Below are 13,706 nucleotides of genomic sequence, written 5' to 3'. Positions count from 1 at the left end.
ATCGGAACGAATTCTTGGTTGATATTTTCATTGTTGAAGCTTGACAGAAACCAAGATTGGATGCAGTTACCATCGCAGTATTGGGAACTCATGACAGACTACCGTACTGCGAGAGATTTCGTTAAATCTCTAGAGGTGACAAATGATTGCGCTGAGCGCGGAGTCAAAATTATCAATGATTTCAAAGATGTAACTGAAGATGAGGAACAACTTCAGTATGCCCTTCAAGTTATAGAACACCATCGACGATTAGTCCCGTCCCTCACCAAAGAAAATTTGAATAGGCAACTTTTTCCGTAAATTATTCAATAAGACACTTATTTTCGATGTTGTAATTATTTGCGGCAATACCAAATAAAATCGGACAAAGTTAAAATTTTTAGCACTAATTACTATCATAGTGTACAATCTATAGTTAAAAGAAGAAATTAATCCTGTAATAACTTCACCCTAAAAAAAAAACCAAAAAAACAGGGCTTTTTGGGGTTTTTGCATTGGCGGCAATAGAAGATTTCATTTGAAAAAAAAAATCAGTGTGATTTTAACCACATTTTACTCCGTCAAAAAAATTTTGGTGAAAAAATTCCGACTTTCCTCGGAAATGAAACACCCTAAGACGACCCCCTGTAGACGTAAGGTGGAGTCGAGTTGGGCCCTGACTGGTGTGTGGGTCTCTCGTTTCGACTGGTGTTGGGTACTGTCGTCGGTCTGTAGTGACGGCAGTGCATGTGCTTTGGTGGAGGCTGGGCTCGTGCAATCACAGAGCCAGCTCCGTTAATCTACACCACTGGTTGGCCACAGCAACGTGAAGCCCGCATTGACCCGCCCGTGACATTTGGTATTTTTTCTTTTAAAAATAAAGAAAAAACGAAAATGAACCTCTTTTGGTTTCTTAGAAAATTCCCAATTTAACTCGACGTCAGATCAACTTTTGGCCAATGTTATGACCACGTTTGAAAATATGAAAACCACGGTCAAAAATATGAAAAAAGAGATGATCACCAAAACCGATTTGGCACAGACAACGCAGCGTTTGAACAAAATGCAGACATCTCGCGTCGAGAGTGTAAAGAAAGAATTCGCAAATGTAATGACTACCGTTGAAAATATTTAAAAAATTGCAAATGGTAAGTTCAAGATCTTTCTTAAAAATCTATCGTGATTTGGGAAAACATTTAATTTATTTTAATTTATTTGACAGAGAGCGCTCCATCCAGTATCGGTCGAATTCCCAAATCTTTTGAAGATCTCGAGAAAATTGGTCAATAGAGCGGACTTTTCAAGGTCATAGGAAAACAGTCGACAACGTGTACTGCGATTTCACGAAAACAGTCAACGATGCAGGTAAAGACTAAGTTTGAGCAATAAAAACTGAATAATTCTATTAACACGAAATTGTAATGGACAGGTTTTCAAAAAGTGATCAGCTTCTTCGACGTCAAACCTGTTTATTTTTACGCACAAAGAAGCTCTGCCTACTTGAATCCCAACACGGTTATTCCATTCGAATTTATGAGACTGAACGTGGGCAATGCCATGAGGCTTTCCGGAATCTTTGTGGCTCCAAACCCGGCAAATACTTTTTCTCTTTTTCGGGTATAAGTGAGGGCCATAAAGAATCAAGAGTAGAGCTGCAAGTGAAAACTGAAATTGCGGATTGGTCGAAGGTAGGAGATGCGTAGGGTGCACTCTACTATCTAACGGTTGCCACCTGTTTCAGCACTTTTTTTCGGCACTTGGATTTCGTCGTTTTCGGCACTGTTTTGTCGTTTTCGGCACTGTGTTTGTCTTTTTCGGCACCGCCGCCAGATTTAGTTCCAGGCGTCATGTTTTTGGGAGGGTTGCCAGGCGTGTGTGTTTTTCCGTTTCGGCACTATATTTTTCCGTTTCGGCACTATGTTTTTCCGTTTCGGCACTATGTTTTTCCTTTTCGGCACTATTGTATTTATTGTATTTATTATTAGATTTATTTATTGGATTTTAATAAAATTTGGTCACCAACTAAAATTTTAACACCACATTTTTAAACTCTTTTCCTTTTCCTATTCTGCGTATAGTCTAGTACCACAACCCAAATTGTTACAGTTTTAGTTTCCGTTTCGGCATCGTCGCAAAATTTTTATTCCACCAGGTGTCGTGTAAATTATCGTTAGTATCTCTAATTTTTCGCACTTTGTTCTTGTACGTCGTGCTCTTGTGTCACTGTCGATTTTTCTTAAGTGCAATGGAAAGACCAACCAGAGTTAGAAAGCAGCCAAGTCGGCTTGCCGATTTTGAGCTTGGCGAGGATTCAGGGAAGTTAGTACGTGGTGGACGTGGTGGACGTGGTCGAAAAGTTGGAGGGGTTGTGCGTGGTGGGCGTGGGGCAATGGCAAGTGCTGGCAATGGGCCCATCCGGCCAAATGCATTGCCAACTACAGATGAAATTGGTATTTTTTAAATAGTTTCTGTATTTGTATTTTATATAATTAACGTTTTCTTAGGAGTGTTAGATTTGAATAAATTAACACCGGAAGAAGGCACTCAGGCGATTGAAGTCACTCATCGGAATTCTTCAAGGGGATCCATCCCTGTAATCGTTGAAGAAGCAAATCTAATTCCTACACCAGACGATGACGATAACGGACACGGCATTGGGGAGGAGAGTGAAGAAGTGGGGGGTAAGAGTAATGAAGAGAGTGAAGAAGGTGGCGGGAAAAGTGATGAAGAGAGTGAACAAGGTTGCGGGAAAAGTGATGATGAGAGTGAAGAAGGTGGGGGTAAGAGTGATGAAGAGAGTGAAAAAGATGAGGGTAAGAGTGAAGAAGAGAGTGATGAAGATGAGGGTAAGAGTGATGAAGAGAGTGAAGAAGATGAGGGTAAGAGTGAAGAAGAGAGTGAAGAAGATGAGGGTAAGAGTGAAGAAGAGAGTGAAGAAGAGAGTGAAGAAGAAAGTAGAGTAAATAGGGAGAGTGAAGGGGACGTGACTCTCGATAGACGAAGCCGTCGGCGTTGCCGTTCACCTTCAGGTTCTCCAGGACGTCGTCGGGCACATAATCTTTCCGCCACGAGGCAATCTCAATCTGCCTTAGGATTAGTTCGAGAGGTCTCAACCTCTATATTCTACTTGAAGTTCTGAATGAGGAAGCTGTACAAGTTGATTTGTACACAAAAATGCTGGAGCAGGGACAAAGTTTAAGAAGACAAAGAAAAACTTATCGAGAATTGAACGAAAAACTGTTCAAATTTTGGGATGATTACAACAAGCAGCACCTCACCAGCAAAGAACTTTTGGAAAAATGTGCCAATATTTATACACATTTTAATGCCATTAAATACGCAAAAACTGCGAATGATGCCCGTGTAACGGAAATAGAGACAGAATAGTGATGATGGATGATGATGGTTAACAAATAAACTTATTAAGATGAACATTAACTTTGATTGGTTGTTTTTATTGTAACATCGTTCATCATTTTGTAAACTGTAAATGGTTGAACAAAAAAAATCCAAAAATCCAAACAAAACAAAATAATTGAGTGATAACACTCTCCAAAAGAGACTCGCGTCGCCACCCGGGAGTAACAAAAAAACAAAACAATTGAGTGATAACACTCTCCAAAAAAGACCAAAAAAGACTTCCGGCCACCAACACAACAATTGAAAAAACAAAAAAACAATGTTGGAGGACTTCGTGCGTCATCCAATCTATTTTTTAATAAAGTGGTGTATGCTCAGAAGACAAAATATATGCCACGACCAGCGGTATTCCAGAGGTTCGTTGGTTCCAGCTGGCGCCCCGCAACCCACTTGTTGAGACAGTATGTTGTGTGCTAGTACCTGACCAACTAGGATACCCTAATGGAGAGTCAACATGCATAGCATGAACAGCCACAACACACACCGTGTCAACCTCACACACACCACATTAAAAAAAAATAAGAAAGCAAAACGGCACATCCTAGAAGGCTCTACCCCCCAAAAAAAAGCTATTATCTAAAACCAAAATCAAAATTTTGCTTGGGTTGGCGGCACCTGAAAATTAACAGTATAAACAATTATACAAATGTGACGCTTGTTTTATTTATAAATGGTTTTACCTTTTGTATATGGTACATATACAATGAATTCCTATAATGGCGTCTATTTTGACAGCTACGTTTCACGCCCCCGTCATGTAAACAAATACAGGGCATTAATTTTATTTTTTCCTAAATTACAACGTATGAAATAAAAAAATAGAATAGTACTCACAATTTAGCGTGTGTATGTCGAAGAAAACAGGTAATCCAAAATAATCCAAATCACAAAGCACTATTAACATATCACTATCACTACACGAACGAACGAAAGTATACTGACACAAACGTCAAACGAAACAAATAAAAAACAATAAGGCCGCAGCGCCTCTGTCGGGGGTAGTCGACCAGCCGTCAGGAACGGGTTGGGTTGCTCCAGCCGTCAGGAAGAGGGAGGGTACCACAGCCGTCAGCCGTCAGAGCGCCCCTAGCGGCCTGACAAAAATTGACATGAATAAATCGATAAATTGAAATGGGGTGCCGAAAAGGTTAAAGTTGGTGCCGAAAAGGTTGAAGTCGGTGCCGAAACAATCGAAATTGGTGCCGAAACGGTCAAATTGGGTGCCGAAATGGACAATAATTTTTATAATCGAGGAAGTGTGATTTGCATGGGGTGCCGAAAACGACGAAATCCAAGTGCCGAAAAAAAGTGCCGAAACTGGTGGACACCCTATCTAACATATTCGCAAACACAAGTTGGGGAAAGGTGTCGGTCGCTGTTGATACTTTTTTATTTAAAAAATGTCTGGGCTTTTCTACATCAGTGATTCGTAAGAAACAAGTGGGAAAAAAGGCCCGATAAGCTTACAAATGTGTCCTGATAATTTGCGCTGAATAATTTACGGAAAAACTAGTAGGTCGGTAGGGCATATCTTTACCTCAGCACTTGGATGATGGAGATGTAAGATGCTTGCAGTATGATTGTAAGTTGCAAATGAAGCCTTAGGTTAACAATAAAACGCAATTAACGTTTATGCAGACAAGATTAAACGTTGTTAAGCACCATCGAAAGATGTTATCGGGCGTGTGTTTAAGCGGCAATTTCGTAAAATACAAAATAATAATGAAGTAACTAGTTATGGCTAGTAAATAATTAGCTAAAAGATGAATCAAGATTTTATATTATTTCTAGAAATTTCAGTTGAAAATCCTCATCTTTAGTTGGGTAAGTTCAAGTTCCACATCAGCAACGGATCCGCATATTTATTAAGGAAAAAAATTCGTAAATAACTAGTCGCAATGCGATGAATGAATGAATGAATTGGAAGACAGTAGGACGGTACGACGGGAGTGTACGTTATATCAAGTGCGGATTGCAGTAACGGATAGTGTGGAATAAACTACAATGCGCGAAACGATAAACGAATTGATTGGTGCAATTAAATCAGAATACCTTTACACATGATTAATAGTTCTCAATACGAAAATGTAAAGTAAAATTATTTCGCATCTTATTCTCATTTTCTCAGCGTAGCGTACTTTTTCAAAACTTTTCTTGAATGCTTTAAGCAAAAAATTTGAAGCTATCATAGTTTCGATCTTGAAAACTACTCTCATTTTTATTGGTGTTCATTTTCTACTGATTAAGCAGCAAATAAATTTCTTGACTGTCATCACTTAGCAGGTTATATTTAAAAATGAAGTTATTTCGTCAATGCTTTCAAAATAATTTCTAACAGACTTCTAACAGAGATTTAAACCTTGGACCTTTGGCATATCAACCTAGGTTGCTGACCAATGGACTACCGTTGCCATGAGTTGAAATTAGGAAAGTATGATACGTATGGTAGCTAGCCGTCCATTAGCTTAGACATTGACTTATGCAATGCAACATGTGACCGCTTGCTATAGCAATGACAGGTGCTAATGTTGAATTTGAAGTTTCTTATTAGACTTGACAGATTTGATCCTGGGTCCTTCGACATGTCAACCCAGGATGCTGTCCATTAGACCACCGGTAACATGGTGGTTAAGGGGGAAACATGGGTCACTATAGTATGGCCCAGGTAAACCCTCCTTCACTCACCCTTCTCCCATGGGTACGCGCCACCCCCTTAGAAAGGGGGGCTCGACCCCCCTTTCTGGCCGACTTGGGCTGCACGTCAACCCCGTAAAACTCAAAACTTTGAACGCGTTTTACGGGCACTCTTGCTCATTTGCACACCCTAAACCCTATATTAAAAATGATCAGCGTAAAAAGATCTACATATCTGTATCAATCGTTTTTCGATAACAGAAAACTTATAAATCCCTTATAAATTTTGCCCCGAGCCCCGCTTATAAATTTTTCTTAATGTTGCGACTAGGGTAGACTGGGGCATTTGTGGACAGGGGCATTTATGAACAGTTGACTTTTCCACTAGTTGTAATAACTATATTATAATCAATTTTCACCCCAATGTCAAGAATAACAAAATGCTTGCCCTCAAGAATTTTTATGGAAAGTAACGAAAATTGTGGGAGCTACATAAAACAATTTAATTTTTCATTTTTTTATTGACGGAATTTTTTCTCCCGGCGTTATCTTATAATTGAGGTACCCCTGAAATGTTCAAAATAATTAGAAAACAAAAATAATGGTTAAAAAGCCCATTGAATTCTGCGTTGGATATGTTGTTTAATTTTTTTTTGTTGAGTTACTTTGTTTAGTTGTAATACAATAAAATGTAGAATTATATTTTGGCCGTCATTCAGGTACAGTTAAAACGGGGTATTTTTGGACAGTATACAATAAATGAGCGTAGATAGCACACGATTTTCAACGTCACAGCAGTCGAGTAGCAAAATAGTTAATTTTTTCTAAACTTATATCTAAACTTATTTCTAACAGGGAGTTCCTTAATGTGTTTCATATCAAAATCTATGCGCGGCTGGTCTACTACACGATATAGAGGGAATGTTTTCTTTTTCAATTGATTAAGTTTAATTATTTTAACATTGTCGTTGGTGCCTAATCGCATTTCTTTTTTAGTTACGTCTTATGTTATGTTATGTAAATTCAACAAATCTATTCCCAAAATACAACCTTCTTCTTATTTTGGTAATACGTAAAAATTTTGGTACACATTGCATTCGGGGGATAGTTGTAATAACAATCACAAAATTCCTGTAACGGGCATACTTTCTCCTTCTGCACTTTGAAAAACTCTTTTTGTGGTACATGCATATTCATTTAAGACTGCTGCGTCAGGGACCGTGGCACTCATCTGAAATAAAACTAGCAGCCGCGCCAGTGTCTATAAGGGCCAAAGTTTTTAAATGAATAAAAGCTACGGGGACACGCAAAAAACAATATGATTTATGTTGAAAATTTATTTCTCTTGTTTTGGGAACTTCCTGGGATCCCTGGTGCGACATTCGTAAGCGTAATGTCCTATTCCTTCACAACGGTAGCATCTAACCTGTTATTTATCTCGGGGTTGTTTGTTTCGGTCGTCTTTTGGTGTAGGGGGGGCGTTTGTAGGGACTTTTGGATCGGTCACGATTTCTGTGATTGTCTTGTGGTTTATTTCGTTGTCCACTTGCACTTCGGTAATTGCTGCTGGTTGATCTTTGACGGTTGTGTTGTTGGTTGTCTTTATTGTGGTATTGTTTTTGTTGTTGGTCTTTCCATTTGACTGAACTGTAATTTGAGTTGTTGAATGGGCGTTGTGATGATCTGCTTCTGGAGTCGTCTCCCATGTAGTTTACGGATGATTCTTTTGTGTCTGATTTGTCACATAAGAAATTGATGCTGTTAAGTTTCTTTTCTAGTTCTTCTAATTTCTTTTGTTGCATGATTGTGGCTGTTAACAGATCCACGTTAGGGTTTTGCTGTGTTGTAGTGGAGGGTGTTTGTGGGTCAAATGCCAACTGTTTAAACATCATGGATTCGGCCATAATGGCTGCTTCTTGTGCCTGTTTCCAATTGACATTCGAAGAAGGTTGTCTTTGAAAAATGAGGTCGCGAATGTGTTTAATCGCATCTTTAAGTAGTATTTGAACTAATTTATCGTTTTTTAATGAATCTAATTCTGGGTCTTGGTTTTAAGGGTTGCGACCGTCGTTGTAAATGGAGTTGTATAGGGCATTAATTTTATCAATGAAATTTCGAATGGGGACGTTTGGGACGTTTGGGGTTTGTTGTAAGTTTTCTAATTTAATGATTTGCTGGATTGTCGGCTGGATGCTTGAAATGATCTTTTAGAGCTTGTTTCCAAGCGGCGTATGCTTCGTCTGGAGCATCTGTGAGGCGTTGTGTGTGGAATTTTAATGCTGGTCCGCGGAGTCGTGATGCTAAGTTTGCTCTTTTGATTTCTGTTGACCATTTGTGTATGGTAGCAATTGAATTGGCTTCGGACAACCAAGAAGAAATGTATTGGTCGGTTGCTGTTCCACTGAAAAGTGGGATCGCTTGAATGTCGTCGCGGCGGTTTAATGCAGTGATGAGGTCGTCTAAGGCGGTGGCGGCCATGTCGTCAGTGTCAGTGGGTGCGGGTTGCTCGTTCAATAGGATGTTGGGGGTAGGTGATGGTGATTGTTGATCTGATAGGTTATGAGGTTCAGTGGGTGAGATGCAAGGTAATTCAACGTCTAATTGATCTTGATATCCTTGAATGACGTTTTCTGGTCTTAAGTGATCTTGTTGTACATCGGTTAGGGCTGTGTTTAATGTAATTATTTGTTGTGAAAGGGTTTTACTTTCATTTTGTTCAGTTTGGAGTGCTTGCTCTACCTGTTTTAATTTGTTCACTTGAGTTTCTAGTTCTTCGATTTTTTTTTCTTGAAAGTTAGAGTGTTTTTGTTAATTTGTAATGGAAATTTGTAGTTGTATGTTGGATTGTTTTAATTAGATTATATCTTGTTCTAAACCAAAAGTTTACGCTGTGGACGTTGCTTGGTTATCTCCTGCTAGCTGTTGTTGAAGTCGTTGTGATTGTTGTAAGTAGTGATACTTGTTGACGAGAGTACTATTTTTTAATTTTATTGTTTCACAGAAACTATTACTAGTAATGAGTTCTGATTTAGTGGTGTTAAACAGTTGTAAGAGTTCTTTGTGTGAATATTGTATATCTTTTAATTCTTTCTTTGTATCAATGAGTTGAAGTTATGTATTTCCTAATTCAGAGATAGTAGTTTGGAGTTGTTGAAGTAGGTTTTTATGAGCTTTTTCTAATTTAGAATGGTCTGAAGATTTTAATTGGATTTCTTTTTTGCCAATGGCAAGTTCTGATTGTATTCTTTGATTTTGTTGAAGGATTTCTTTGTGAGATTTTTCTAGTTGATGAGTTTCCTTTTGGAGGTCAGTAAGTTGTGTTTGAAGGGTATAGTTACAGTTTTGGAGGTGTCTCGCAGTTCTGAGTTTTTTTGGTTCAATTGCTGTTGGAGTTGTTGCAGTTTCGCTTGAAGGGCTTGTTCTTGATTAGTTTTTGATTGATTTGAAACTTTAAGTAATTTGATATCTGCCTGTAGTGATTTATTTTCTGTTGTAGATTGTAAGAGGTCGGTTTCTAATTGAGCTGCGGCCCTGGTTTTGAGTTCTAAGGCTGAGATTAAATTCTTGTTTTCTGATACTGTGACCTGAAGCTGTGAATCGAGATTAGATTTCGGAATTTCTGATGTTTTAAATGCAGATTCTGCTGCTACTTGGTATGTTTGTGAACGATACTCGAGACGTTTGATTTCTAATTCGGCTGTGTGTAGTTTTTTAGTTAGTTTTCTTTGTTCTTTTTTCCTTTGATTTAATTTCAGTATTTAACCTTTTCTGTACTTAATTGAAGTAGTTTCGGCTGCTTTTAATTTAGTTTCTGTGAGAGTCGAGAGTGATTCTGTTAAGGCTGATTGATATGTATTGAATTCTAGTATGAGTCTATTTCTTTTTTTTTCGGTTGGAAAAAATTCTTGTGAATAATACTGGGAGATTGTTGTTCGATCAGAGTCAGATTGAGGGCTATCTGTGATACGTGAGCGTTTAGATGGTAGTGGGCTGGGTTGCTGATTTCCTAAAAGAGTTGGTGGTCTAATTATTCGAGGACGTACTGCAATAGGGAGATTGAATGTACGCACGATTGATAAATCTGGGTAGGTTGTTGTAATGGGGAAAGTTATGGCTGAGTATTGAGGGGGAGATTCGATAGAAGGTACTGGTTGGAAAGTAATATCTTGTAAGTAAATTTGTATATGCGGATCAGGGTAAGTTGTAGCTCTAATTTCGTTTTCTCGATGAGCGGATGCTCCGTGACGGGGACCAAATTTGATTTTATATTTGACATTGACTTACTCCGAAATGAAGCCAATCCCGCTGTGGGAGCAGCTGGAACGTAGGTAGTGATGGATGTAGAGATAGATATACGGTTGTTATGGAAGAGATGGTGGATCGTACGGCAAGGTCGCCAATTGTAACAGTTCGTTACGGGGGTTAAAGCTGATTAACTAAAGATGACGATTGTAGGAAGGATACACTTGTATTTTAGTACTATCAGTAACATGCAAATACAATAATACAGGGCAAACAATAGTGTACAAATGCGTGCGTGATCTCCGATGGAGTCGCGCTTATATACCTACGGGTGTTGGCAGGTTATAACTGTGCAGATTTCTAATATCATAGAAAGCCTAAGGTCTTAAAGTCTAGTCATGCGATGTTATTATAATGTCGTTAAGAATGAATTAGCAATCAGTACCGAGGCTGAACTTGTTCTTGATGCTAATCGCCTTATGGCGATTGCTCCCATTACAAGACCACGGCCCGATCTCATATGTAATTTTATACATATCCTATTTGTGTAATTGTTTCCTTTGTTAAATATTGCGTTATCTATTGCAGGTAACTGTAAAGGTGATTAAATTAAAAAGGTGATTCGTGCCATTAATAATCGTTTAGATAGTCAACAACATGGAGCACGTCGCGAGCTGGCCAGGAATCAAAAGAAGCATGCCAAAAAACAACAGGTGGCCGCTGTCACAGCAAGCGATGTCCTTGATGCTTTCAAAAGTATCCAACCACCAGGAGATGATATCGCCGACAAGCACTGCAATAATGATTTGGTGAATGAGAAAGAAGAAAAAAAAAATTAAGAGTTTATGGCTAGAAGAGAAATTGTCAATTCGAAAAAGAAGTTGTCAACAAAGGCAATGTTGGAAAAAAACCCTAGTTACAACAATTTTGAAATTGTAAAGTGCTTTTAGTCCCTAGTAATTCTGCAGTAGCTAACATTTTTTTTCTTTTTAGTCCAGGTCTATGAAGATTTTGCTAGAATGGAGCCAATGTGCGATCTTGAGATAGGTAAGTTTTGTGAAAACTTTTATTTACTTATAACCAATTTTCGCCAGTTTCTTTCGAAACGAAAAAATGGAGGACATACTTTTTAAAATGGAAATCATGGAGATGTAGATGTGATACATGCAATCAATAGTTTGTGCTCAACAAAGCGTGGGGTTTCAGATTCTAAACACCGTTTATTCAAAAACGTCAGGTTGGTAATCCTGTTGAGCCTAGAATTACAATGGCCTTAATCCCAGTGCAATGTTTTTTTCGAGGGCGATGATGTCCATTCCATGTTAATTTTTGGTGGAGGGGGTGTTGAATTTAAAAAACATCCAAACTAATAGTGTGTCCATTACTTTGTTGAATCTGTTGGCAACGTACTACGTCATTGATCGAGATTACGCAGCCGCCTACTCTGTTTTCGCCATTATCGATGTTAAATGTTTGACCAAAGATAATCCCCAAAAGAAGTCGAGAGTTAAAATTCTTTAATGGTTAATGGTTAAAATTCTTAATTAAAATTAATAATGGTGGTTCCTTTTTAAATGCTGCTGCCTCGGTGAAGTGATGCCATCAACCCAACTCAGTACTGTCAGTCAAGTCTCATGCTGTGTATAACGTGTCATACTAAAATGTAATCTGGAAATGTTCTTCATGGAAATAAACATGACATTTTTAATCGTGGGCCTATTCATTGGATTTCATTATGAAGCAGGTTACTAGTTTAAGTAGGTTGAATGGCAAGTAGGCTAACAGTAGCCACAATGTGCAAGTAGGTAATGTATGAGGTAAGTAGGGACTATTTTGCAAGTATGTTGGAGGTTTTTCTGGAACATACTTTACATGCTTAATCGTTACTTACAAATATAAGTTAAAAAAAATATTTAAGTATCTTAAGCTCGTAAGTAGTTTCGTCTTGTAAGTAATTCTGACCCACTTAAGTATGTTACGTTAAGTACTCTACCGCTGCTGTGTATTACAAGTCCAATTTAAATTTAATAGAACCTGAGGAACTGTTTATAAATTCCAATTTGAAAACTAGGATGACTTATGGAAGCATAGGAATTCAGACAAAAACAAAACTTTTCAGTATATGTCTATAAAAAAGTGATTGACTGCCTTGTTTTCTAACGATGGCTTTAGGCGCCTTTATTTCTCAGAAATTCAAAGTCAGGATGATATTGTGCGTGGAACGATAGACAGTAAATATGTACAAGTTCATCCTCTATTCTCGAAAAACCCTAATGCCATTCGAATTCAGTTATTTTACGACGAAGTCGAAGTGACTAATCCACTCGGTTCTAAAACAAAAAAACATGAGCTAGCTTTATATTCTGTTTTCGAATTTCAAATTTACCTAATTCTGAGAATTCTAAACTTGCAAATATTTTCCCTTTTCCCATTGTCAACAGCATTCACGTAACAAATAATTCGTTTGATTTTGTTTTCTCGGAATTTCGTGATGAATTGAAAGAACTTGAATCAGAAGATGGAATGCTGCTTGGCATTCCTGATTTCACCAACTTTAGAATTAGAGGGACAATCGCTGGTGTATGTGCAGACACAATGGGCGGTCATGAGATTGGGGGATTTTTTTCACCTTCTGCAAATAGGTTCTGTAGGCTTTGTTTAATTACTAGGGAAAAAATAAAACAAAAAAGTTGTTTTGATCAGTTTGAAATGAGGACCAGAGAAAACTATGACGAAGCGGTTGAAGCTTCTGCTAGCAATCCTGAAAAAGCGAGTGAAACTGGAATCCGTTCGTGTTGTGTTCTGATTCAGAACATTCTCAATTTCATTTCTGAAATTTTCAATTTCAGAACTTCTGAATTGCTAAAAATATTTCCATTTCGGGGAGAACTGAATTTTAGATGCCATGCACCATTTCTTGGAAGGCGTAGTTTCGTTTACGATCAAACTTTTTATAAGGCAACTCTATTCGTGTGGAACAACAAAAATTTCTGCAACAGAATTAAACCGTAGAATACTACTCTTTCACTTTTCATTTTACGACCTTTCTAACAAACCTTCAACAAAATTTATTGATGCCGGAATCCGGAAAAAGGGTGATTATCAAACAAACAACGTGCATCTCAAAATTGGTGCTAGATTAGAATTTTTCCTTTATAAGTGGGTGATTTGATAAGGGAAGACAATGAGTATTATATTCATTATTTACAACTCTTGGATATTTTAGATATTCTCTTTTCCCACAAAATAGCACTTGAACAAATTGCTGTGTTGGAAGATCTCATTAGGCAATTTTTAGAAAGATTCCGTGAATTGTATCCAAGTGTGCAACCAATTAATAAATTTCATCACATGGTACACTACCCAGAGGTAATTAGAATGCATGGCCCTCCAACTAATTACTGGTGTATGAGGTTTGAAGCTTTCCATAA

At 38.0% G+C, this 13,706-nt stretch overlaps 1 long non-coding RNA gene across 1 annotated transcript; it reads left to right on the top strand.

Moving 5' to 3' along the window:
- Positions 1-900: 900 nt before the first annotated feature.
- Positions 901-13,034, top strand: LOC124344605. Its single transcript, XR_006919777.1, has 3 exons — positions 901-1,127; positions 2,421-2,429; positions 13,022-13,034. It is a non-coding gene; the product is annotated as an uncharacterized LOC124344605 (long non-coding RNA).
- Positions 13,035-13,706: the final 672 nt, after the last annotated feature.

Source organism: Daphnia pulicaria, chromosome 6 (assembly GCF_021234035.1).
Source record: "Daphnia pulicaria isolate SC F1-1A chromosome 6, SC_F0-13Bv2, whole genome shotgun sequence".
Taxonomy (NCBI): domain Eukaryota; kingdom Metazoa; phylum Arthropoda; class Branchiopoda; order Diplostraca; family Daphniidae; genus Daphnia; species Daphnia pulicaria.
The sequence above is the reverse complement of the archived record's forward strand: the minus strand, read 5'-3'. Positions and strand labels throughout refer to the sequence as shown.